This window comes from Camelus ferus, chromosome 9 (assembly GCF_009834535.1).
Source record: "Camelus ferus isolate YT-003-E chromosome 9, BCGSAC_Cfer_1.0, whole genome shotgun sequence".
NCBI lineage: Eukaryota > Metazoa > Chordata > Mammalia > Artiodactyla > Camelidae > Camelus > Camelus ferus.
In genome coordinates this window covers 64,839,226-64,863,406 of record NC_045704.1, presented here as the reverse complement: position 1 = coordinate 64,863,406, position 24,181 = coordinate 64,839,226, and the positions used below count along the sequence as shown (strand labels likewise).

The 24,181-nt window shown below is 39.8% G+C and overlaps 1 protein-coding gene, 1 long non-coding RNA gene and 1 other non-coding gene across 12 annotated transcripts in view; 1 reads left to right on the top strand and 2 right to left on the bottom strand.

Annotated features, from left to right (window-relative positions):
* HFM1 (helicase for meiosis 1) overlaps positions 1 to 24,181 on the top strand; it is a 151,593-nt gene that overhangs the window by 39,749 nt on the left and 87,663 nt on the right. For 7 of the 9 annotated variants that reach the window (XM_032487073.1, XM_032487071.1, XM_032487072.1 and 4 more), the window contains exon 1: positions 22,993 to 23,177. The exons of 1 other annotated variant lie outside the window; for it this stretch is intronic. The gene's annotated coding sequence lies outside the window, so the exon portion shown is untranslated. One more of the 9 variants, XM_032487068.1, reaches the window with a different exon arrangement.
* Positions 1,921 to 1,992, bottom strand: TRNAV-CAC. The gene has a single exon. It is a non-coding gene; the product is annotated as a tRNA-Val (tRNA).
* On the bottom strand, positions 15,709 to 23,778 carry LOC106730405. Of its 2 annotated transcripts, XR_004322640.1 has the most exons (6): positions 23,624 to 23,778; positions 22,736 to 22,970; positions 22,478 to 22,580; positions 21,921 to 22,048; positions 21,580 to 21,705; positions 15,709 to 17,907 (listed from the first exon to the last, which is right to left on the bottom strand). It is a non-coding gene; the product is annotated as an uncharacterized LOC106730405 (long non-coding RNA). The 2 variants fall into 2 exon arrangements; XR_001366860.2 differs by lacking the exon at positions 22,478 to 22,580 and having other exon boundaries at positions 15,712 to 17,907; positions 23,624 to 23,777.

Genomic DNA, 24,181 nt, shown 5'->3' with positions numbered 1-24,181 from the left:
CTGACTGATCAGGGTGGTGTTGCTGAGGGTTGGGGTGACTGTGGCAGTTTCTTAAAACAATCTCAGCTTTTCGACATGCCTTCCCCACTAAGCTTAATCACTTCTAGCTTTGTTTTAAAGCGAGAGATCTGCAACTCTTCCTTTCACTTGAACACTTTGAGGCCATTTAAGGGTTATTAATTGACCTAATTTCAATATTGTTGTATCTCGGGAAATACAGGTCCCGAGGAGAGAGAGAACAGCTGGTCAGTGGAGCAGTCAGAATGCACACATTTACTGATTGTTTGCTGTCTTATATGAGCATGGTTTGTGGCACCCCAAATCAATGACAACAGTAACATCAAAGATCGCTGATCACAGATCACCGTAACAAATACAGCAATAGCGAAAGAGCCTCGAAATATTGAGAGAATTACTAAAATGTGACCCAGAGACAAGAAATGAGCAAACGCTGTTGGGAAAATGGCACTGATAAACTTGCTTGATGCTGCATTGATAAACTTGCCACAAATCTTCAGTTTGTAAAAAAAAAAAAAAAAAAATGCAGTATCTGCGAAGCACTATAGAAGTGAAGTGCAGTAGAAGGAAGTGGCCTATACGTGGTCTATGTTGTATGTGGTCTGTGTTGTATGTGGTCTGTGTATGTGGTCTGTGTTGTGTGTGGTCTATGTTGTGTGTGGTCTGTGTTGTGTGTGGTCTATATTTTATGAGGGAAAAAGAGGAAGGATTGAATGTAGCCAGTCTATCTAAGTGAGGGAGAAAACTAGAGATTTCAGGACAACGATGTGCTGGGGTGATGTTCGACAAGACTCTCCAGAGAAAACATGGTGAAAGTTAGGAGTAAGGCAGCAGCAAAATGGTACAGGAAGAAGGGGAGGGAGTGGTGAAGTGTTTCCTAAAAGAAGAAAATTTGGGATGCGGATAAAAGAGCCAAGAGTCAGTATATTAAAACCTCTAGATAACACTGTAAGGTTAAGCTGGGATGGAGTTTATCATTGATATATGTATGTCTTAGGAAGACTTTTTTTTAACCTGTTTTTTGCTTTCCTCTAGTTTTTATAACCTTGTTAGGCTAATTCATTTAATTTAATTATTACATTTATAGAATATCATTACAATAAAGAGTATTAAAAACTGTGATATGACCTTCAATTAGCTTTTTCCAGTGGATAAATTACTACCTCTGGTGGACAGGGAAAATATATCACAGTGTAAATTTTAAAAACCAGAGGAGAAATTAAACTATGATTATTTTACCCAGATCCTTAGAAGGATTAGGTGGATATTACTTAAAGGCTCAGGATTTTCTGTTTTTGCATTTTCCCTCCAGTGCTTCTCATGGTTCCATATACATGTAAATATATAAAAAATTAATTTTGACAACTTCGTTGATAAAATCTAATGCTTCAGTATATTCTCTAGAAAATAACAGGTTTCTCATTTTCTTCATAGCATTTGTACAGAGTACTAACATAGTATGGATAGATACAGAAGACATACACTGTATAGTATAAATATATTTTATAAATATAAATATATTAAATATATTTAATATTATATATATATTAAATGGGAGAGCAGCTAGTCAGTGGAGCACTCAGAATACAGATATTTACTGATTAAGCTTGCTGTCATGTAATTTATATATAAATTTTATAATATATAAATATATTAAAACCTTATAAGTATATTATAAACATATTAAAACTATGTTGTTGCCGTCTCCTCTGACACTTCAGACATTTGACAGTAATGACGACAGTAATAACGACAGTAATGACGATGCTCAGTTACTGAGCTTTCACAGTGTAGGTTACTGGGCTAGGCTCTTCATGCATAATCTCATGTCTTTACCAACATCTTTTTTTAATATTATTTATTTTGGGGGGGAAGTAATTAGGCTTATTTATTCATTTTTGGTGGAGGCACTGGGGATTGAACTCAGGACTTCATGTGTGTGAGGCATGCGCTCTACCACTGAGCTATACCCTCCCCCCTTTACTAACACCTTTTGAGGTAAGTATTATTTCCCCTATTTTATAGGTGAGGAAACATATGCACAGAGAAGTTTGGTGACCCATCCAGGAGCACTGGGCTCCAGCATAGGTCTGGGTAATGCCAAAGACCATGCTCCTAGCCACACCCTGTGCCAGTCCCCATCGTTCAGTAATAAATACACTGATGGCTTTGAAAGTCCAATTTGAGGATACAGTAAGTAAAAAAATTAGACATTCGTTAAGCATACTTATTCCAAGTCAGTGAGAGTTTCAAGGATAACTAGCATAATAAAAATTTTGTGGGCAGGAAAAGGAAGACCCTCCTGATAACCTCAAAAGAAAGTAACGTGAATCTGTGAAGCACCTACTATGTGACAACCTTGGAAGACACTCTTTCAAATTAGTTTTTCCATAATATAACTTGATCTACTTTAATTTGTAAGATATAAAAATTTATAAACTTTTCAGTTACAAAGATTATGGATTTTAAAGATCTATTTACTGCTTAGGTGAAAAGTAAGCTATCATAAGGTTTCTGCTTGTTTTTCATTCGCTTCCAATAAGAAAAAAAAGGCTGAGGATTTATAAGAAAATTATTTTAAACCCCAAAACAGAACAAAGAAGCACATTCAGAGAAAATCTTGCTTTACCCCTAAATCCGACAGCTTGGCAGACGTGTACAGGAATCTCAGCAGCCGAATGTGAGCTGCGTTTGCTGTATCCAGCAGACCGTCTGCTGAAACCCTGAGACACAAAGCAGCTCATCAAGCAGGGATCGTCCAGAGAGAGGAGAGTGACCCGTGTACCACTTAGGGCGTTGGGCTTAAAGTACTAAAGATGGGACAATACTTAGAAAGGACTCTGTGGCTACTGTTAAAATGGAACTGCTCGGGGGCTGCGGTGTATTGTTCCAGAGCAGCTGGTTCCCTGAGGCTGTTTCGTCTGTCCCCGCTCTTCTCTTGTTCTAGGAACCCTATGATTAAAGGGCTACAGAATCACAGAACCTGTGGCCCCTGTTTCTTCCTCCTCACCCTTGAAGTCATAGTTCCAGTGAGCACCATCCAGTACACTGAGGCCAAGCAAAGGATTACGACAAAAAAAGGAACTTTTTCAGCACTGATGATGCCAGTTTTGGTGGTTTTAAATGTTGAATTGAATAAACTGAACAAGCAGTATCATAGAATTCTTAATTTTACCAAATAATGATAATAATTTACCAACATTTTGTTATGAAACTTTGAGTTAAGTGTATGATCTAGCATGTTTTTCTTTTCCGTTTTTTGGCATGGAAATTACGTTTACCCTTTTTTCTTAATGATGATAAGATTTCATATTAATTTCAGGTTATAAAATTCATAAAGAAGACATGAACACTTTTCATATGAAGGAAGTCATTGTCTTCTACCAGGAATTAATCAATACGTCTTTAGAAAGGCAGTACGTTCTCCCACTCATTGCTGACAGGTCCGGCATTGTAACACACACCGCGGCTCTGAGTCCCTCCGGGAGACTGTTCAGGACTCAGAATTCAGTTTTGTCTTTAAAATGGTCTGCAGAGGACAAAGCCCAAGGCAACAGTAATGGCTTGGAATGAGTGGATGAATATATAGGGTGGCTTAGAACTTAGCCTCCTGTAAATAGTCACTTTTAAAAGTGGATGAGAAAAAAGAGAGACATCTTTGTAAAAAAGACTAAAAGTTAGGACGATGTCTAGAATTGTTTGTCCTCTTAAACCAGAACTGAAAGGTTTAAACAACTTCTTATTCAGAACCTCACCAGATATTTGGCATTACTGTTGAATGATACCTCTCAAATGGAGGTGTTGAGAAGAGGAAATCCTGCATCTACACTCATGGAAAAGGAAATAATGCCTGCTGTTAATCTACCTACCATGGAAAAACAGCATGTAAATGAGAGATACTAAGTATTGGTTAAAAGGGACTACCATCTCCTTCCACTAGGAAGTAGACATTTGCTATCCAGGCAAACAGGGAAGAATGCTACCCCTGGTCAGGACAACAAACCAGTAACAATATAAATGCGGCATTTAAATGAGCCTTCATGAATCTCTAAGACTCCAAGGAATCCCTTCCTCTGAAGAACCATCTAGAGCACAGGAGGGGAGATGCAGAAAAGCCTGGGAATCTGGGCGGCTGGAGCCCTGGTCCATGGCAATTGCTTCAGTTTAGGAAGAGCCACTGCTTACTGCTCACTTCGTACTTTGGGCTTTTACACAAGATCATTTTTGAAAACAGGTAGGCATCATTTAAAAAAAAAAAAAGCTTGGAAACCGTTCATCTTGAAAACCTTCCACTACGTGCTGAACAGGAATAAAATGTAAGAAATCCAGACACCTTTCCCCTCATTCCCAATCAGGGGCAAAGTTCGTTTGAAGTTGAATTTGCAGCTCATCTGTTACTCCCTCCCAGTGGCCCCCGTTCTTTTCTACATCTGCACCCTCCTTCTACTGAGTCAACAATACATGTGTGTTTTTTGTCAGTATATTCTAACTTCTTTTTAAACTTTTTCAGTGATATTTCTGTTTTGCCAATATTTAGAGTCCTTAGAATTCTCTCACCAGTTTCTCAAATAGAATTTTTGAACTTCATTTATTTCTAAGACAACAGTCAAATTTATTACGTGGTGTGGTTGATCCTGTCATTTCTCGCTTTACTCATCTTTTAGCATTTTGAGATTGTTCCATTTATTTTTAGATCCTTTCTGCATACTTCCCTATACTTTCTTACTAATAAAAGAAAGTCTGAATATTATTCAAGATATTAAACATACAGTTGAAATTAGTGATCTTTCCCAGACATCCTCATTTCCTTTTCACTAGTTTGAACAGAAGGATGTCAAATCTTCCGGCAAACTCTTTATCAACTCGAAATACCAGTTGCTCCTTGCTTAAAGCTAAAACATGATGCCTCATCTGTGATAAGATATTTTGATTTCTTCTGACATTTCTGCTAAGCTTTTGAATGTTTTTGCTATTGTTCAAACTTTTATCAAATTTAGTTTTCTGTTGTCAATCCTCAAATGGTAAGTCAACCTTTTAAAAATATTTAACTTTCAATTTCAGCTTTTTATTTGTGGTGCTGTTGTTTTGACTATATTTGAGTTCTTTGCATCCTTTTGGACATAAGTTTTAATTTTCCAGCTTTAGGGTATTTTTTGTTATTTTTCTACCTAACTCATTGGCATACCAGTCTATGTCAGAATGAGTTCAGTACCTAAATTGAGACACAAATTTAATGGTTTAAATGAGGTAGATGTTTATTTCTTTATCTCCTCTTGTTTAACAGTCCGGTGGTTGATGGTCCAGGCCTAGAAGCGTAACTTTGCTTTGTGAGGTTGTCCAGGAATCCAGGCTGCATCTGTCTTGATGCCATGAGGTATTTCCCATGCACACATTGCTCAAAACTATTTAGCATCACTTCTGCATACCAGTTAGCACAAAAGGGGGGAGAAACAGTGGAAGGCATTCTCTTCCCTTTTAAGGGTAGATCAAGTGGTACGTACATCACATCTGCTCAGATCCCATGAGCCAGAAGTCAGCAATGTGACTCTACCTAGCTGCAAGGCAGAGTGGGAAGTGCAGCTTTATTCCGAGCAGCTAAGAGTCAGTGATTTGCTCACATAATAAAGAAGAGAATGGATACTAGATAACAACAAGGAGCCTCGACCACACAGCTTTCGTTTTATGCTTCTGGAAATGAGTGGCCAAAACATTCCCATTTCATATGAGTGAGATTGCTCTGGATACTTTCTGAACAATTTCATATTTACGTTGAATGTCGATTCACTGTGTGGGGGCTCTCAGTTGTGTTTAGAGAAAAAAAGGGAAAGACTTTGTTTATTGTCTGCATTGTGGCCAGAGCCAGGTTTCTAAGAGGCATGAAATCTGGGAAGGGTGGGGGTACACAGGAAACTCAAGGGGCCACTGGACACACTCAGACATGCCGCTGCTCCCAATGCTCAAATCCTGATGAGAGTGGGAAAGTGCTTTAATAAGAAGGGCCATTGTTTACAAAGCTCCCCTGAGGATCTCCCTCCCCCTTTCCTTCCTCGTTCTTCTCCTCCTCTTTTCTCCTTTTCCTTTTCCTTCTTATTCCCATGCTAGTGGTTATCACTAGAGATGTTGTGAGTTATCCTGCCCTGAAGATCTTTAATAAAAGTTCAACAGCATTTTGATTGCATTGTCTTAGACATGGTTGATTTAGTCTAAATATGAACAGGTCCTGTTGGGAATGCAAATGAAAGATTTCCCATCTGAGCTCTGGAGATGGTGGTGGCAGGGGACTCTCACCCAGAGAGGGGTCCAGACTATGGCTGTCTTTTCAGCTAATTGGAGCAAGATATTCTTTTTCAGAAAGATAGGCTTCCCTCATAGATAAGGGTCAAATTTCCTCCTTAAAAATAAAGCAGGTCCGCGGTCAGAATTCTTTAATAGTGAACGATTATTTAAAAGAGAACTTTCAATTGAATCTGGCCCATCTGACTATCTAATCTATGCTTGACAATGTCGGGGGTGGGGGAAGTGTTTTCCCAGAAGGAACTTTTGGAAGTTGCCATGTTAGCATTAAATATTACTTTTAAAACATCTCTATATACACATATCAGTATCCAAGTACAAAATAGAGTATGTTCACCAGAATTAGATCCTGCCTTCTAGGAATTCCAATCTCAAAATTGGTATTACTGACTCAAGCTAACAAGTAAACACAAACCAGTGAATGCTACACATAATAAAAATAAATAACAAATTATTTATAGTTGGCTTAAGTTCAGTGACCAACTCTGAGACTTTGTGGTCTGGAAATAAGCCATAATTTTCTGACTCCCACTCTGGAGTCAAGCCTTGTAAGTGCCTCTTCACAGAGAATTAGCTAACATTTTTAAGACTGTGACGTCTCAAAAGATTTGAAAAATAGCTACATTTGTACTATCACAGTTCTAGGCTTTCTAAGTACTTTATACTACAATATGTTGCATCAGGCAAGAAAACATTAGACCCAGCAGAACATCTTTTTTTTTTTTGCTGAGAAAATCTTGAAAGGAATCTATAAAATGTTGAACAAGGCACACTTGGTGGAAGTTGCTCCTGATTTTAGGAAATGCAGTGACTAATATTTATAAAACCACGACCAACTTGTGAACATGTTTCTAACATGACAATAAATACAAGGCAAGTAGAAGAAAATTGTCCTTATATAATCAGCGTGTGCTGATTAAATTTATAAATCAAGCTGATTAAATAAGTTGCATAATCATAATCTAATTTCATTGAAATCAAACAGAAGACAGTATCCTGAAAGAAAAGTAATTGAAACACACATACGTTTATTAATATCTATATAAACTTCCAATTAGTCAAAGTTTAGGGCCTTAGTTCTTTGATTTACATGAATGATTCTAAACTTCTAGAAATATATGGTTCTTGCTTGAAACCCAAAGAGTGATGGAATTAAAAACTGAAGGCTAAGACTTTACAAATAACGTGACTCTTCTCTACAGATCCGTCTTAATAGAAAGTTCTATGTATTTTAGAATGAAAGAAATTTGTTCAGATCACAAGTTTTAACAAGGGATGTGCTTGCAGAAGATCAGAATTTGTAAGTGTGATGTGGATGACGTTAGTTCTGTTTCAGATTTGCTAGTGATGGCTTTTATAATGGCTTTCTAATTTGAAAATTATAATATTATTATTTTCTGTTTCTGTGAAGTTATAGTAAAAACTTGAGCAGTTAAACATTCACTTACTCCTCTCTGTGCCAGGGACTGTGCTATGAATATGACACAATGTCTTCAAGGGACAGCTACGTAAGCAAATGATAACAGCACAGTACAGGTGCCACAGGCTGGCATGGAAGTGCGCACAGCTGCGACAGGAACAGAAAGGAGCAAGGCTCCTAGCTCAGGGAGGAATCAGAGGCAAGGCAGAGGAAGGCTTCCCAGAAGTGGTGAAGGATATTAAAGAGAACAGAATATTGAAGAGAAATTATTTGCCAGTAAAATCACTGCGGGAGAAAAGGGCATTGAGCCAGAGGATTCGGTGAGTGTGACAGCTTGGGACCTTCTCTATCATGGGAAGAATGAGGAGTAACAAGTGACAGCAGGGCTGGAGAACAGAAGATCTGCATTCAGAGAGGTGGGTGACTGATTCCGCTTTGTCCCTCATCTTCCAGATCTACAGTTATCAACCAGTCCCCTTGTTTCTATGTTGCAGATATCTCTGGAAAATGGCTAAGAGCTCTAACTCCATCTCCACTGCACCAGCTCAGCCCAAGCCACAGTCATCTCCAACCCGAACGGTTGCAGTAGCTTCCGTGACGAATGTTTCTGCTGCCACTTTCACTCCCACAGGGGATAATCTTTAAAAAAGTGATCAGATGAAGTTATTCCTTAACATGGCTCTGTTCAATGTGGCTTTTGCCCGTCCACTGCTCATGTTCTTCTTTGCGTTTATCTTGACCATATGAATTAATTAGTCAGCTTCCATTTTCAGTTATCCTCACTAGACTTTTTAAGGAAAAGCCGTGCTTGTTTAGATGCCCAGTGTTTGGCAAAGAAAGAAAGAAGGGAGGGAAGGAAGGAAGCAAGGAAGAAGAAAGAAGATAACAAAGAAGAAAAGAAAAAGAAAGATAAAAAGGAAGATATGTGATGACTAAGTGTAATGACGCAGTATTCTGAATGAGATCCTGGGACAGAAAATAGGTAAAAAGTAAGGAAATCTGAATAAAGAATGGCCTTTTGTTAATAATGTACCAGTATTGGCTTATTGACGAAGGCAAATGCATCATACTCATGTAAATGTTAATAATAAGGGAAACTGGGTTCAGACTATATGATAATCCCCTGTACTGTCTCTGCAATTATTCTGTAAATAGAAATGTATTCTAAGTTAAAAGTTTATTTTTAAAAAAAAAGGGAGGAGAAAATAAACAGGAAAAGTGGGCAACACGCAGCTGGGAAGGTAGGCAGGGGTTAGTTAAAAAGGTCTTCATAAGTCATGTTAATACGTTTGAACTTTTTGCTGAAATGATTAGACTTGTATTTTCGAAAGGATGATTCTAAATGTAAAGGTCATCAAACTTTGTTTTAAAATACCAGATAGTCAATGTCTTAGAATTGCGCACCATATTAATTTCTTAAGACTATGGTAAAACATTACAACCTTGGTGTCTTAAAAAACCAGAATTTTCTCACAGTTCTGGAGACCAGAAGTCCAAAAGCAAAGGGTCAGGAGGGCTGCACTCCCTCCGGCGGCTCTAGGCTCTAGGGGAGATTCTGTTCCTTGTGTCCTTCCAGCATCTGGTGGCTCCAGGCACTCCGCGCCTTCCTTGGCTTGTGGCCATACCACTTCCTTCTTTGCCTCCATCCCCACCTCACCTACTCCTCTGTGTGCATCTTCTTTGTGTGCCTTTAACAAAGACACTTGTCAGTGAATTTAGCACCACCCCCCAGATACTCCCGAATGCCAACATCCTTTAATTACATCTGCAAAGATGCTTTTCCCTAAAACGGTAACATTCACAGGCCCCGAGGATCTGGAGGTGGACACATCTTCGGGAGGGCTGTCATTCGGCCTGCTGCGCAGGCCGTGTGGTCTCTTGTGAAACCGCTCAGTTCTGCTGCGGTAGCACCAAAGCAGCCACAGACAACGCGTTAAGTGAGTGAGTGTGGCTGTGTTCTAGTGAGTGGCATGAGCTGGCTCTGTTGGGCCTACGAGCCTCGCTTGCTGACCCCTGACGGCAGTGGGAAGAAGAAGTGAAAGGCAACAAATAAAGGCAGCACTCAAGTCAGGAGGGAATTGTAGAGGTTTGCATAAGACGGTGGCAGTTGGGTGACAGGGAGAGGAGGAAATTGAGAGCCAGTGATTAGAATCAACAGGACTGGGAGGCGGGCAACAGGGGAGGACTCAGTGAAGCTCATCATGGAAGTGGAAATCGTCATTTCACCAGGCAGGTTAATACCTGTGACTTTGTAAAAGAGCAACTTGAGGCTTTTCTACTTTCGTTACTTGAAAGATATTATTTTTACCAAGGCAATTTTGTGTAACCCATACAGGCCCATAGTGAAAAACAGGAAGGCTCAAAAGTATTAAGAGATTTTATCGTGCAACCAGAACTACAGGGTATGGGACGTTTTAAAGTCAGAGAGGACAGCAGTTAGCCGGCTGGTCTATTTCTTAGAAGGAATGAAGCTGCGCTAGGAAGGCTGTCCTTTCCCATTGATGCATAGTGTATATACAAACAGTCCTTCTCAACATGCAAAGCGTTGGATGGCTGAGATTATTAATTACAATTAGTACCGAAACATCTATTCATAGTTTACAAAGTTCTGACGCAACGCAGCTTGTCACCTGATCCTCACAACATTTCTTAGGTAGGGGCAGCAGGTGTTATTATTAACACCTGGAGTGAAAAGCAGTTAAGTGACATTTTCAAGGACACACAAACAGCAAATTCTGGTTTCCTGGCTTAAAATTCCCTCTAAATCCTGGGCTATTTCCTTCCCACTGTCTCTGAAGTTGGATCAGAGAGCTGTGACAGTGTGTGGCCCCTCTAGCGAGGGTGGTCAGCGTGACCAGAAAGATAAAGATGAGATTAATGAGGTTCTTAACTAGGCAGTCAGGGTGGCCTTCCAGCTGTCCTTGGAAGGCAGATGGCCAAAGAGAAAATGCAGCCTTGAGAGCAAAAGCAGAACATGACATGGGCAGGGATGTTGGGAGAAACTGGACCCAGGGCTTTGTTACAAGCATATGGCATGCAAGAGATAAAGTAGCGATGTCATGAATGTAATCCAGACAACTGAGTGCCAAACTCCACTGCAGCAGTCACTTGCAGAGTTCGTTAGCGACATACCACCCCGCGTTCCAGTTCAGGAGAGTCTTCTAATTCAGCCAGTCTGGGGTAGAGGTCCTGAGGGGCCCCCTTCCCACCCCAGGAAGTCTGCTGGCGAATGTCTACCAAGTAATCCAGAAAACAGAAGCAGCAGCAAACATCGAGAGGGATTTTTGGTGTCAGGATAGCAAAGAGTTGGCAATATAATAACTTCTATTTTTAAGAAACAGCAGAGGGGCCCTAGGCCTTTTTCAGAAGATAATTTAGTAATTTTTTTGACAGCTGCCTCGTGTATGGTACCAGACCAAGTTCTGGGAGTATAGTAGTGAGTTAGAAATTAAGACAGACTTGGTCCTCATACTTACAGAGCTTACATTCCATATGGGAGACTAATATCAACTATTATTATTACATGATAGCATGTAGGTAAGTGCTAAAAAAAAAAGGTACAGGATGTCGTAACAGGGGACAGATAGCAGAGGAGCCTGGCCCAGTCTGAAAATCAGGCAAAGTTCCCCTGAGGAAATTGCGTATGATTTCAGATCTGAAGGATGAGGTGGTTTGACCAACAAATAGGGGAGAGGAGGATTAAAAAAAGATATCCCAGTTAGAATGTTAGTTAATTACTTCAAGAAATATTTATTGAGAGCCCACAATGTGCCAGGTATTAGTCTGGGTTCTGGGATGGAGCAGTAAACAAAATGGATAAGGTTCCTGCTCTCATGGATCTTACATCCCAATTTATGAGACAAAGAAAATAAAAAATAAATTATTACACAGGAAATCATCTGATAATAACAATAGTATAAGACTTCAGTTCTCTCCAGATCAATCTGTTGATTCACTACAATGCTAATCAAAATGCTAGCAGGATTTTTTTTCATAGTACTTGACAAACTAATTCTAAAATTTATATGATTACACATATAAAAAGAAAGTCTTAAAAAATAAACTTGGAAAACTTTTATTTCCAAATACCAAGACTTATTCGAAAGTGGTAAGACAGTGTGGTATTGTCACAAGGGTAGACAAATAGCCCAAGGGAACAGAATAGAGTTCAGAAATAAAATCACACATAATATATAACAAAGATGCCACTGCAATGCAGTGGGGAAAAGATCTTTTCAATAAATAGTGCCAGGTCAATTGAGTATCGAAGTAGAAAATCAATACACAAAAATCAGTTCTTGTGCAAACCAGAGTAATACTACTCCTAGAAAATAACACAGGAAAATACCTTTATGCACTTGGAGTTGGCCAAGATTTCTTAAACCAGGTACTAACCAAAAAGGGAAATATGGATAAGTTGGACATCACTAAAATCAAGAATGTCTGTTTATCAAGAGACACTATTAAGAGGGTGAAAAGGCAAGTCACAGAGTGGGAGAAAATATTTGTAACATATGTAGCTGATGAAAGAATCGTGCCTGGAATGTATAAAAAATGCCTACAAATCAGTAAAAAAAAAAAAAAAAAAGGAGGGGGGAGGGATAAAAAATTGGGACAGGCATTTCACACAAGCAAAAATATAAAGATTAAAAGGCCAATCAATAAGCATTAAGGAAAACATGCTCAGACTTCTTAGTAATAAGAGAAATACAAGTTACAACCACAGCAGAGTGTCACTTCATACCTGTCAGAATAGCTGAAAATCAGAAAATCAACAGTATCAAGAATTGGCTGGGATGTGGACAGTTAAGGAGGGTGTGTGTTGGTACAACTACTTTTGCAGTGTCTGCAGAAACCGAATGGGTGTGTATTTATGGCCCAAAGATTCCACTGCTTATTACATGCCAAAAAGAAATGCATTCCTAAGTGCACCAAGAGACGTGTATGAATGTTTATAGCAACACTACCTGTAATCCAAAATGGAAACGACCAAAAGGTCTGTCTGAGTCTGTCTGCACTGCTATAACAAAATACCATAGACTGGTTGGCTTATAAACAACAAATATTCACTTCTCACAGTTCTGGAGGCTGAGAAGTCCAAAATCAAGGTGCTGGCATGTCCGATGTCTGGGGGTGAGGATTGCTTCTTGGCTCAGTGTCCATCAACAGACGAGAGCTTAAGCAAGTTTGGCGTATTCTTACAATGGAATACTAGACAGCGCTGAAAGTCAACACATCTACCACATGCAACAATGGGGCTGAGTCTCATAAGCACAATATTGAGCAAAAAGAAGCCAGTCACATAGGACATACTATGTGATTCAACTTATATGAAGTTCAAGTGTAGGCAATACCAATGTGTGGAAGTTATATTGGAGAAAGACAATTATTTTCATTTCTTCATCAGGAGGTTGATAATACAGAGTGTTCACTTTGTAAAAACAAACCCCTCCAAACCAAAACCCAAAAACCATGAAGCTGTACACTCAGGATTTTTGTACTTTTCTGTATGTATGTTGTAGTTCAATTAAACAATCTGCTTGAAAAAAGAATTGAAGCCATCCTAAGTGGTTTCTCATTAGTGAAAAGATTTTGGTGGTTACAATCTGAATGGCAACCTACTAAGAAGAATTCGTAGCAGGAATTATTTAAGTTAAATGTCTCATAAAAAGTGCTTAAAATGTATCTTTTGTGTGATTTAGTCATTTTCACACAATTACTTTGATTTTAAAGTCTCAATTGGACTATATTTAGGCATAACTGAGGAGAAATCACTTGGTATGTTGTGGTAGGCCAAGCTATGATGCAGCGACAGCATTCCTCTCTGAACCCCCCGAAACCTCAGTGGCTTAAAATAGCAAAGTTTATTTCTTGTTCTCATCAGCCTAATTAGATGTTTGGCAAGTGACCTTCCACATGACGTTTCAGGGACCCAGGCTCCCTCTGTCTTCCGGCACAGCTTTCCTGCGGATCTCGAGTTCTGCCTGGACCCTCTGCATCTGGCCAGCCAGCGAGTGAAAACAGAGTGTGGAGAAAGCATACACTTTTTAGCTGCCTTGGCCCTAAGATGACACATCCCTTCTAATTGTGTAATAAGAATTAGTCACTTGGTTGTATAAAATACACTGGGGCTGGGAAATGTAGTCAAGTCTGTGCTGAGGAAGACAAAACAAATGTAGTTTGTCTGTAGCCATATCTGAGAGACCTGGAGCCCAGGACGGACCATGAGGTCACTACTAGGAACGTGCACAGAAAGTTGCTGCTGGGGAATGCGGATTCTAACAGGAAGAGTCACAAAATGGCATCGTAACCAAAAACTCTATCACATTCAAAGATACAAAAATGAAATTGAAAAAAGAACAGTCCTTTCATAATTTAAGAGAAAGAGGTTATTATGAGGGAGAGATTAAGTAGAAGAAAAATTTAAATGGAGACACTACTGCATTGGAGGAATGGACGTATCAAGGTTAAATATTTGAAACAGACTATGGGACGTTAGTCAATTCTTGAGATACTGTGCAGGTCAGGAAGACTTCAAGCTGAGATGGACAATACAGGGAGACAAAACAGGCAGGACCATGGATTATTTTGCATTCTTTTGCTCTCAAGTGTAAGATAAGCCGATAACATGGGAAAATGTAATCAAGAAGAGTTACATTGTCACAAGAAAAGCTGAAAATTACAGCCACCTCCTAATGTCTCTGACATTGGGACCTGTACTTAAATGGTAATAACGTTGTAATAGGGAAAAACACATGCAGAAAACAGTAATTAGACTCTGATGTGAAGGGCACCATCTGAGGTTGTTCAAAATGGTGCTCCCAAGACTCAGCTTTACTTTGGGAGAAGTCTGGGGCAAAGTTGGGTGGGTTTGTGCCAGAGATAGAGAATGAAGTCAGCAGGGGAAGAATGTGAGCCATTTTAAGATGGTTAATTTTAGCCGTCTCATTTGAGCGCTTCTGGAAATTAAGCATATCTGGTATTTCTTATGTTGACCTTGGTCAAAGTTACCGTAGACAATAACTTCTGTCTACGCTGTGCAACTGTCCAGCCTATGGCATTCGCCTCACACTGGGAATGCCAGGTGCTCCCTTCCTGAGGCCTTGTGTGAAGGAGCAGGGGGCAGGACAGCAGGAGAAAGTGCTGCGCACACTGTTCTCCCCGCTCGTGCTGTCACCTGGGACCAAACCCGAGGTGTATGAATCCGGGTAGGGCTATTCTTCTGAAACAAAGACACCTAACATTAATTCAGTTTCTGAGAGAAGGTACAGTTTATTCATCTCTCATGCAACAGTCTGCCGTGGAATTCACTGTAGAGCACAGGGAACTATATTCAATACCTTGTAAAAACCTATCATGGAAAATAATCTGAAAAATATATGTACAACTGAGTAACTTTGCTGTGCACCTGAAACTAAAACACAATAGTATACATCAACTGCACTTCAACGAAAAAAAAAACAAAAAGAATGTTGGGAATGGGAGTGAGTGGGCTGGTAAGGTACTGTATTAACTTTAAGTAGACTGGGAAAAGTTTACGGATGTATGTTGTAATACCTAAAGCAACGACTTAAAAAATTGTTAAAGTGTAGTTAAAAAGCCAAGAGATAATTAAAATGAGTATCTGAACACTATTTAAATAATCTGAAAGAAGGCAGGGAAAGAAGCACAGAGAAACAAAAAATTGAGATGACAAACAAATTAATAAAATAGTAGACCTAAATCTATGTCAGTAATTACATACAAATATGTATTTATATTTAGCCCATTATCAGAATGGGTTTACTAGCCATCTACTATCTACTATCAGAAATGCGCTTTAAGCATACAGATGAACTTAAAATAAAAATATGCAAATAAAGTAAAATATTTTATTATATTTATATGTAATATGTACTATGTTAATGATATTATATTACTAATGAAATTAGTACAGAACTATCTACTATCAGAAATGCGCTTTAAGCATACAGATGAACTTAAAATAAAAATATGCAAATAAAGTAAAATATTTTATTATATTTATATGTAATATGTACTATGTTAATGATATTATATTACTAATGAAATTAGTACAGAACTAGAACCATACGTATACAGTTAATTGACTTCCAGCAAAGTCGCCAAGGCAATTCAATGGAGAAAGGAAAAATCAACAAACACTGCTGGAAAAACTGGATGTCCATATGAGGGGGGAGCTGAAGAACATCAATCCTTACTTCATACAATACCCAAAATTAACTGAAATGCATGGTAAACCTAAAGGTAAAACCTAAACCTAAAACTATTACAAAACGAAATCGGAAAAGAATCTTTGCTGACTTGGGTAGGCAAAGATTTCTTAGGACACAAAAGGCATGACTCATTTAAAAAAGTATAAGTTGGACTTCACAAAATGAAATATTTTCTCTTGGAAAGAAAATGTTGAGAAAATGAAAAGGCAAACCACAGAATAGGAGAAAATATTCTCTATCATGTATCTGACAAAGGACTGACTGATATTCAGAATAAAGATTTCTTCAATTCAGCAATAAGACAAATAACTCAATAACATCTCAAAAAAGATACCTAGTTTGTGTACACAAAAAGATGCTCAACTTCATTAGTCCTCAGTGAAACTAAAACCACTTGTAAAATTAAAACAAGATATCATTACTCCCATAAGAAAGGGTAGGTGAAAAAGGCTAACAATAATGATTGTTGACAAAGATGTAGATTAACTGAAACTCTCATACACTGCTGGTGGAAATGTTAAACAGTAAAACCAGTTTGGAAAACAATATGGAACTTTCTTAAGAAGTTAAACATACATCTACCATACAATGCATTAATTCTGCACCCAGAAATGAAGACATGTGTCTGCATAAAAGCTTTTGCACAAACGTTCATAGCAACTTTTTTACAATAATCCATATTGGAAACAACCCAAATGTTCAACTGGTGAATGGATAAGCAGAATGTGGTGTGTCTATGTGATGGAATACTACTCAGCACATAAAGGGAATAAACTACCAACACACAAAACAATCAGGATGAATTTAAAACCAATTCACTGAGTAAAAGAAACCAGACACAAAAAAGTGCATGATGTATGATTCCATTTATATAAAATGAAAACTACAGTAAAAAAAAAAAAAAAAAAAAAAGCAGACCAGTGGTTGCCTGTGACTGAGGACAAAGAGAAGGAGGAATCTTGGGGATGCTGGAAATGTTCTGTATTTTTTATTACGATGTTGATTTCACAGCTGTATACAACTGTCACAACTCATTCAACTGTACATTTTAAATGAATGCAGTTTTGTATATAGATCATTTATCAATATATTTGATAAGAAACAATGAGGAGGCCTTTTTCATATCATTCTTTATAATTGAACTCTATTTCTCAATCAACAGCAACCCTAATTCTTTAGTCCTGGTTCTGCTCTCTGAAACCATGACTATAAAAGCATGAAGAAATGGCTTATTCCACTACAAGAGTCTCTCACATCTTTGAAATGAGCCAGCATACTCCTCTTAGCCTTTTCTTCTACAAATTAGGTACTACACCTCCCCAGCTCCCCACCCCGGCCTCTTTTTTAAGATATTATTTAAATCCTAAGCTCTTTAACATTCCTGCTTTCCCATCTTTAAACATGCTGTAGTTTGTCAACATTCCTTATAAAATGACTCACCCACAACTGAATGCAATATGCTATGTATCATCTATTAAGTCTTGTTCAAGGGAGATAGTATGGTTTTTAGAGCGAGCAGGGGACCAGGTATAGGGAAATTTGAGTTCTCTGGCTCTGCCAGTGAACGACTAGCTTTTTGATCTTAAGCAAATCAATTCCTGTAGATTTCTCAGCGTAATGAGGGAGCTGGAATTATTTATTGGGCCTAAGATTTTGTTCATTTTTAGCATCCAGAAATGAAAGCACAGGTAAAAAATCTCTGAGAAACTTTCTCAATTAGGAAATCAATCATCTGAGGCATTCTGCTTACAAATGACTGAAGCTTCAATACAAAACGAAACACCCACACATTTTGTGATTTGAGAAGAGTTTTTAAGGTTTGTATCAGATTTGTGTTTAGAGAGGGGCACATCAAAGGTCTCCAACTTCTGCCGTTAGAGGTTTTCCAGTCGTGTGCTTTAGGCTGTGTGGGCTTGTGACTTGCTGTGCAATCTCCATGAGCTGGAAAAATTCAAAACATATGGCAGCTCAGATGTTAGGTTGGGAGAAATAAAAAATTTAAAAATTTCAGAGCTGTTTAGAAGATGCTTTGCTATATATATATTTTATGTGATTTGTGTATATGAATATGTTGGAGAAATTCCACTTGGGAATGAAGTCTAAGGAAAGATAAATCTTCTTTATACTTTAAGTCCACTCTAGGTACCAGTGTATGTTGCAAATAAAGTAGGAATCTGTTCAGAACCAGAGATTTTAAAACTATACTTTATCTAATTGAACATTTAAACAACAACCACCAAATCAGTGGCAACTGTTGTTCAAAGGAAATAATACGGTATGTAGAACGAGCCAGGGACCAGGTATAGAGAAATTCAGGCAAAATTACTATATTAGAAATCAAATTCTAATTTCTAGAGTATTTCTTGATTTGGGGAAATTTTCAGATAAATTGTATAAGTAGTACATTTTTTTAATTAAGGAAAAAAATTCTAATCCTCCAATATTATAGATCATAGCCTACCAAATAACTCATTTAGTTAAAACTTCCCAGATGACTTGTGGTACAAAGCGAAGGATTTCCTGCTGGTTGGTTACCTGCACGTATCTGCACCTGTGGATGCAACAGAAAGTGCGGACACAGGCTGTGGGGTTTGGCAGGACTGCTTTTGGAGTTGATGCTTTAATTGTTTCCCTAGGATAGCATGTTTGACGCGTTCTGTTAATTAAGGAACACATCAAATAGGTGAATATAGTTCCTGATTTTCAGTGACACCTTACAATTTGACAGCTCTTTTATTCCACAGTTATCTGAAAAAGTCCTAACAATACACATTAACTTGCTTCACTTTCATATTAACCACTGTCTTATCCTACTTGTTATTTCCTAGGCTTATGGGGTTTTTATTTCCCTCCCAATCTCCATGTATTTTCTTACGTCCACAGTCTTCACTTTGTGGAGTGTGTTCCTGGCCAGGATGTTTTTACCTAGACTTGTTTAACCCACATCACTGTATTTGCTGGTGCGAGGACAACATTCCTTCTGCTTAGATGTATAATTTATTCTCCGTCCACTTGGCTCCTCTCCATTCTCTTGCCCTCCCCATGACACACACATGCACTGCATCTACTCTCTCACCCCCTCACTCAGACATGCACGCACACTATTTGAGTGAATTCTTAGACATTTTCCCCATACATCAAATGAACAAAATATTTGTAAACTATAGAATGCTATGTCCATTTTGTTATGACACTGATTCTTCATAAGCCACTAATCTGAGTTAGATAAAGCAAGATAATAATGCAGGTGACTCTTTCTAAAGACAACAAAGCAAATTGTTGCCTTGAAACCATGCCCCTAATTGTTGGAATCCCAGCTTCTCTGATACCCCTCCCGCCTCCCACCCAACTCTCCCTCCGGTTTGGCAGCAGACAGCTGGAGGAAGATGCTTCATAACCTATCCTGGCTTTAGCAGTAAGTCCTATTAACTATGGTAAATAGCTCATACTTTTCATAAGCCAGGCACACTTTCCTGGCTGATTTCATAGCTCCTACGTAGGGCTGCCACTGCAGCCATGGTGACAGTTCTGCTGCTCATATCGCTGCCACTGCCTGGGTAATGTGTTGTTCTGTAGCCAGCAAATCTGTCCCAAGGCAGGACCTTCTGCTCTGAAAGGCTTAGCCGGGCCATGCCCTGGGAATAGTCTGTGAGCCTTGCTTAGCTGCCTCCCCTCCACAGCCTGGGTCCAGCCGCTTCCCTTACTGCGTCTTAGGGAGTCTGCTGCTCCCTGAATGTGAATGAATCTTTCTCCTGGTGCCTAGCGCTGGGGGTCCTAAACTCAGCAGCAAGCTGCTTTTATTCCTTGTGCACTTCAACATGCCTACTCTTTCTCCAGAAAGCTATTTCATGTTCCTGGGGCTCAAGGGAGATTTGAACAGCCAGAATTTCCAGAGAACATCTTCAGATTTCGCCCCTTCCCTTCTCTGGTTATTATTAATGGTAGCAGCTGTGGTGAGAAAGCGGACATATCTATTTCTCTTTGTGTTGGCTTCAGACTCTGGGTGGACATGGATACAGCATTCCCAACTTTGTTCCAGGGACAATCAAAAATGTTAAAAAAAAATGCTATAACATGCACTGGGCTTTCTCAATGCTTTGACATATTTAAACATGAGATAACCCATGCTTAAATGCATTCTAACTCAACATGTATCACAAATGAATAATTATCTGCCAGCTGCAGTAACATCTCTCACCACTCCCTCTCCCTTCCTGGAGAGGATTCTAGGCAGAGGCATTATTCCTGTTTCTTCACGGTGTTTGTTATTTCTGTTACCCTGTCCATACCCCAATCTGTCCAGTGTCCTAAGTAGTTACTTGTAACACTGCATGTCTCTTTCTTTGCAATGATGATATAGTGATGATACGTTTCTAGATTTTATTTTTAAACAACATATAAACAGTATTAATTACTCTTTGATCATATTACTGCAAGATCTGGCCAACTTTAAATCTTTAGGTAAAAAAAGAAACAAAGAATGCCTGTTCTTAAAGTATGTTTTATACTCTGATTTCTGACATTTAAATGTCTTTAAAAATGTCTGTCAGTGGCTTCCAAAAGTTCCTTGAAAAAAATTTTTGCAGTATACTATATCCCATGTTTCATTAGGACTGACTTATATAAGATTCTGGTTGCCAGAATCTTGATTATAACAATCAGGTAAAGTCTACCTGATTCAGATAGTAACCAACTGAAGGAATGTATTCAGTCCTATTTACCCAGGGACTTTATAATAATGGCAGAAGAATTTGCTAATAATGATTAAACCTACTACTCTGTAAGGAGAAGTGTATACAATTGTTCTACAAATCTAAATACAACTATTCATAGAGAATGTACACTGGTTACCAGTCTCCATTTACTCCTTCTGAAGAAACCGTATTAATTTTTAATTAGGAAATAATTCTATTCCAGTGTGGAATACTGCTTTTTGTCCCAAAGCGTCTCTTCTGGGATGTTTGCTTTTTACTTCAGGGTTTGTGTTACCACATTTTAGACTCTACTTATATACAAAGAGCAGTCATTGAATATTGAGTCTTTATCAACTGTAATAATAATGGCAGCCTTATATCCCTTGTAATAATACACTGGCTGGCTGTGGCTGTGGCATGCTTTGGCTCTGGGTCTAACCGGAGCACCCTCTCTAGCAGTTCCATTAGAATCAACATTATTGGCTTTGGAGAACAGAAGATATTTTAAATTCATTTTGGTTGAAGAAGTCAATTTCTGCCTGAAAAACAAGCCAACAGGTCTCTGAAATATGGGTACTGGTCTCTTCTGCATCACCATTACACATACTCCTTAGCAGCTGGAACTCAAGGAATTACTTCTAATTAACTTATGTCTGTAATTTTCTTGGTTTTATAGAGACTTGCTAAATCTTTCCCTAAAGGACAGTTATCCTTTGATTTTCATTCATTGATCCTTTTGCTATTAAGCATCTACGAAATGCATAGATAGCATTGGACTCTTCCCCACCCAATTGTGCATAATCCTAAATTTTTCTTTCCTCTCAAGAATCCCATCATACCTAACTTAATTTCTTTCCTTTCCTTTTATTTTTCTTGGACATTAATTATACAATTTTCAGATTCTCCCAAATGATCTTACCTTTTCCAAGTCTGACAATAACACAACACATTTCTGGCTGTCACTCAGAGAAAAACAGTCCTGAAACTTCAACATTTCTTGGTTCCTGCTTCTCTAGGGCCATCAGAACTTTTTCAGTATCAACTCCTGATCAGAGATTAAAGAGTAGAGTTTACAAAGTTGAGAAAATTTTGATTGTGTTGAATTTATGAGTCAGAACCTATGCATCGGCTGTATTAGCAGAAATCTGTCTTGTCCCTGAGTCATGAACACCTATTATTTTGTCTCTCAAGCTCTCCCAGTCTTTCTGGAAACTGTATTTTGACACCCCCCCCCCCATTAGTGAAATAAATACAACTTACTGGTGCAAGGCACGTCCCAAATGGATCAGAGACAAGCTGAAGAGCTAAAACTGTAAAATCCTTAGAAGAAAACTTTGGAGAAAATTTTTACGATTTTGGACTTGGCAACAACTTCATGGACATGATACCTAAAGTACAAGAGACAGAAGAAAAAAATAGATAAACTGGACTTCATCAAAATTAAACACTTGTGCATCAGCTGTTACTATCAAGAAAGCAAAAAGAAAACCTGCTGAATGGGAGAAAATATGTGCGAATCATATATCTGATAAAAGATTAATACCAGAATATTAAAAAAAAAAAAAAACTCCTACAACCCAATAAGAAGAAGATAAATAACACAAAAAATTGGCAAAGGATCTGAATAGACATCTCCCCAAAGAAGATACTGAAATGGCCATTAAGCACGTGAAAAGATGCTGAACATCACTAGTCATTAGGGAAATGCAAATCAAAACCACAATGAGATACCCCTTCACATCTATTGGAATGGTCATAATTTGAACAAAATGGAATGTAACAAGTGTTGGCAAGAATGTGGAAACATTGGAACCCACCAGCATTCTTAGTGGGAATGTAAAGCAGTTCAGTAAGTGTGGAAAACTGGTGGTTTTCAAAAAATTAAACGTAGAGTTGCCATGTGATCCAGCAGTTCCACTCCTAGGTACATAAGGAAGTAGTTGAAAGCAGGGACTTGGAGCAGATATTTGCACACCAACGTTTATAGCACCATTATTGACAACAGCCAAAATGTTGGTCCAACACAACTGTCCGCCCATGGGTGAACAGATAAACAAAATGTGGTATATACGTACAAACGGAATATTCAGCCTTAAAAACAATGAAATTCGTCGGATACGTGCTACAACAGGGATGAACTTTGAAAACGTATGCTGAATGAGATGAGCCAGACGCAGGGCAAACACGGTTTTGAGGTGCCTGGAACAGGCCGGTTCTCGGGGACGGCAGGACAGGTGTCACCAGGAGCTGGGGAGGACTCAGTTTTATTCAGTGAATTAAGTAGGCCACAGAGTCCCGAGAGCGATTTATCTGAAAGGAATTACAAACTGTTGGAGGAGGTAAGGAGAGGCGGGAGCGCAGAGGCGGGGGGCGCTGCGATCCATTGCTTGGAGCTCGGCTTAGCCGGCCTGGGGGCCCTCGGGGGCGGTGAATAGGCGCTCGGCTGTGAGCGGCGCCGCCGAGGGGGAAGCGCCGCCGAGAGGGGAGCGCCGCCGAGGAGGGACCCCGCGGGGGCAGGTGCAGCCTGGGGCCCGGCGAGGGCGGGGAGGCGGGGAGGCGGGGCCGGGGAGCCGGCGGGGCCGGCGGGCAGCGGGCGGCCTCCGCAGCCGGGCGTCGGGCAGCCGCGGGAACCCGAGCGGCCCGGTCCGGACGGCGCGTCTCTCCTCAGCCGCCTTCCTGTCAGAGAGGCGAGGCCTGAGGCGGCGGCGGCGGCGCGGCCCGGCGCGCCCACACAGCTGGCGGGGCGTGTTCGGCTTTGGGGACCCCGGAGCCCGCGCGCTCATTTCCAGGGGTGGGAAATAAGCCCCCGGGGCGGGAGCCGGTGGGGCGGCGCGCGTGCGGCCGCGTGTCCGCGGCGGCGGGGCCGAGCGCCCGCGGGCCGTGGCCGGCGTCCGGGCGGCGCCGCCTCCGCCCCCCGCACGCGCGTCCGGGCCCGGCTGGCTCGGCTGTGGGGTAAGTGGTACCTCCTCGGGCGGGAGTCTGCTTCGGGCCCCGGTTCGGTTCCCGGCTGGACCCGCCGGCCCCGCGGGTACCCGGGGAGCGGGCGCCAGTGCGCGGCCTGCCTCTGGCCGAGCCTCCGGGGAGTAGTCTGTTCCCACGTCACCCTCTTACTTGGTCAAATTCCCTCAAGTCTTGTGCGATGGTTGGTTTTTCCGTGAACTTTGTTCTCAGCTTCTTCGCTGGCTGCCGATTTCTGGCAAATCGGTATTTTATATCTGAGTTTCTGCACTTTTGAAATAAGCAGTGTATTGCTGAGAGTAAAAACTGTAGGGAGTAACTAACAGATCTGAACATTTTATGCAGTAAGGATTATAGAAGTTACGGCGATGCTAAATTGTCTCTGAGGTAATTAGGTAAGGTGCGGGTCGTCTCAGCACTCAAAAAATTGTGTAGTCACAGGAACAGTTAAAGTATTTTGAGCGATTAGAGCAGAAGAAACACTTAAAAAATACAATAACAATTTTTAGCAATATAGTTTTATACCACATGAAACTAAAACTTTGTAAAAAGTAATCTAACGT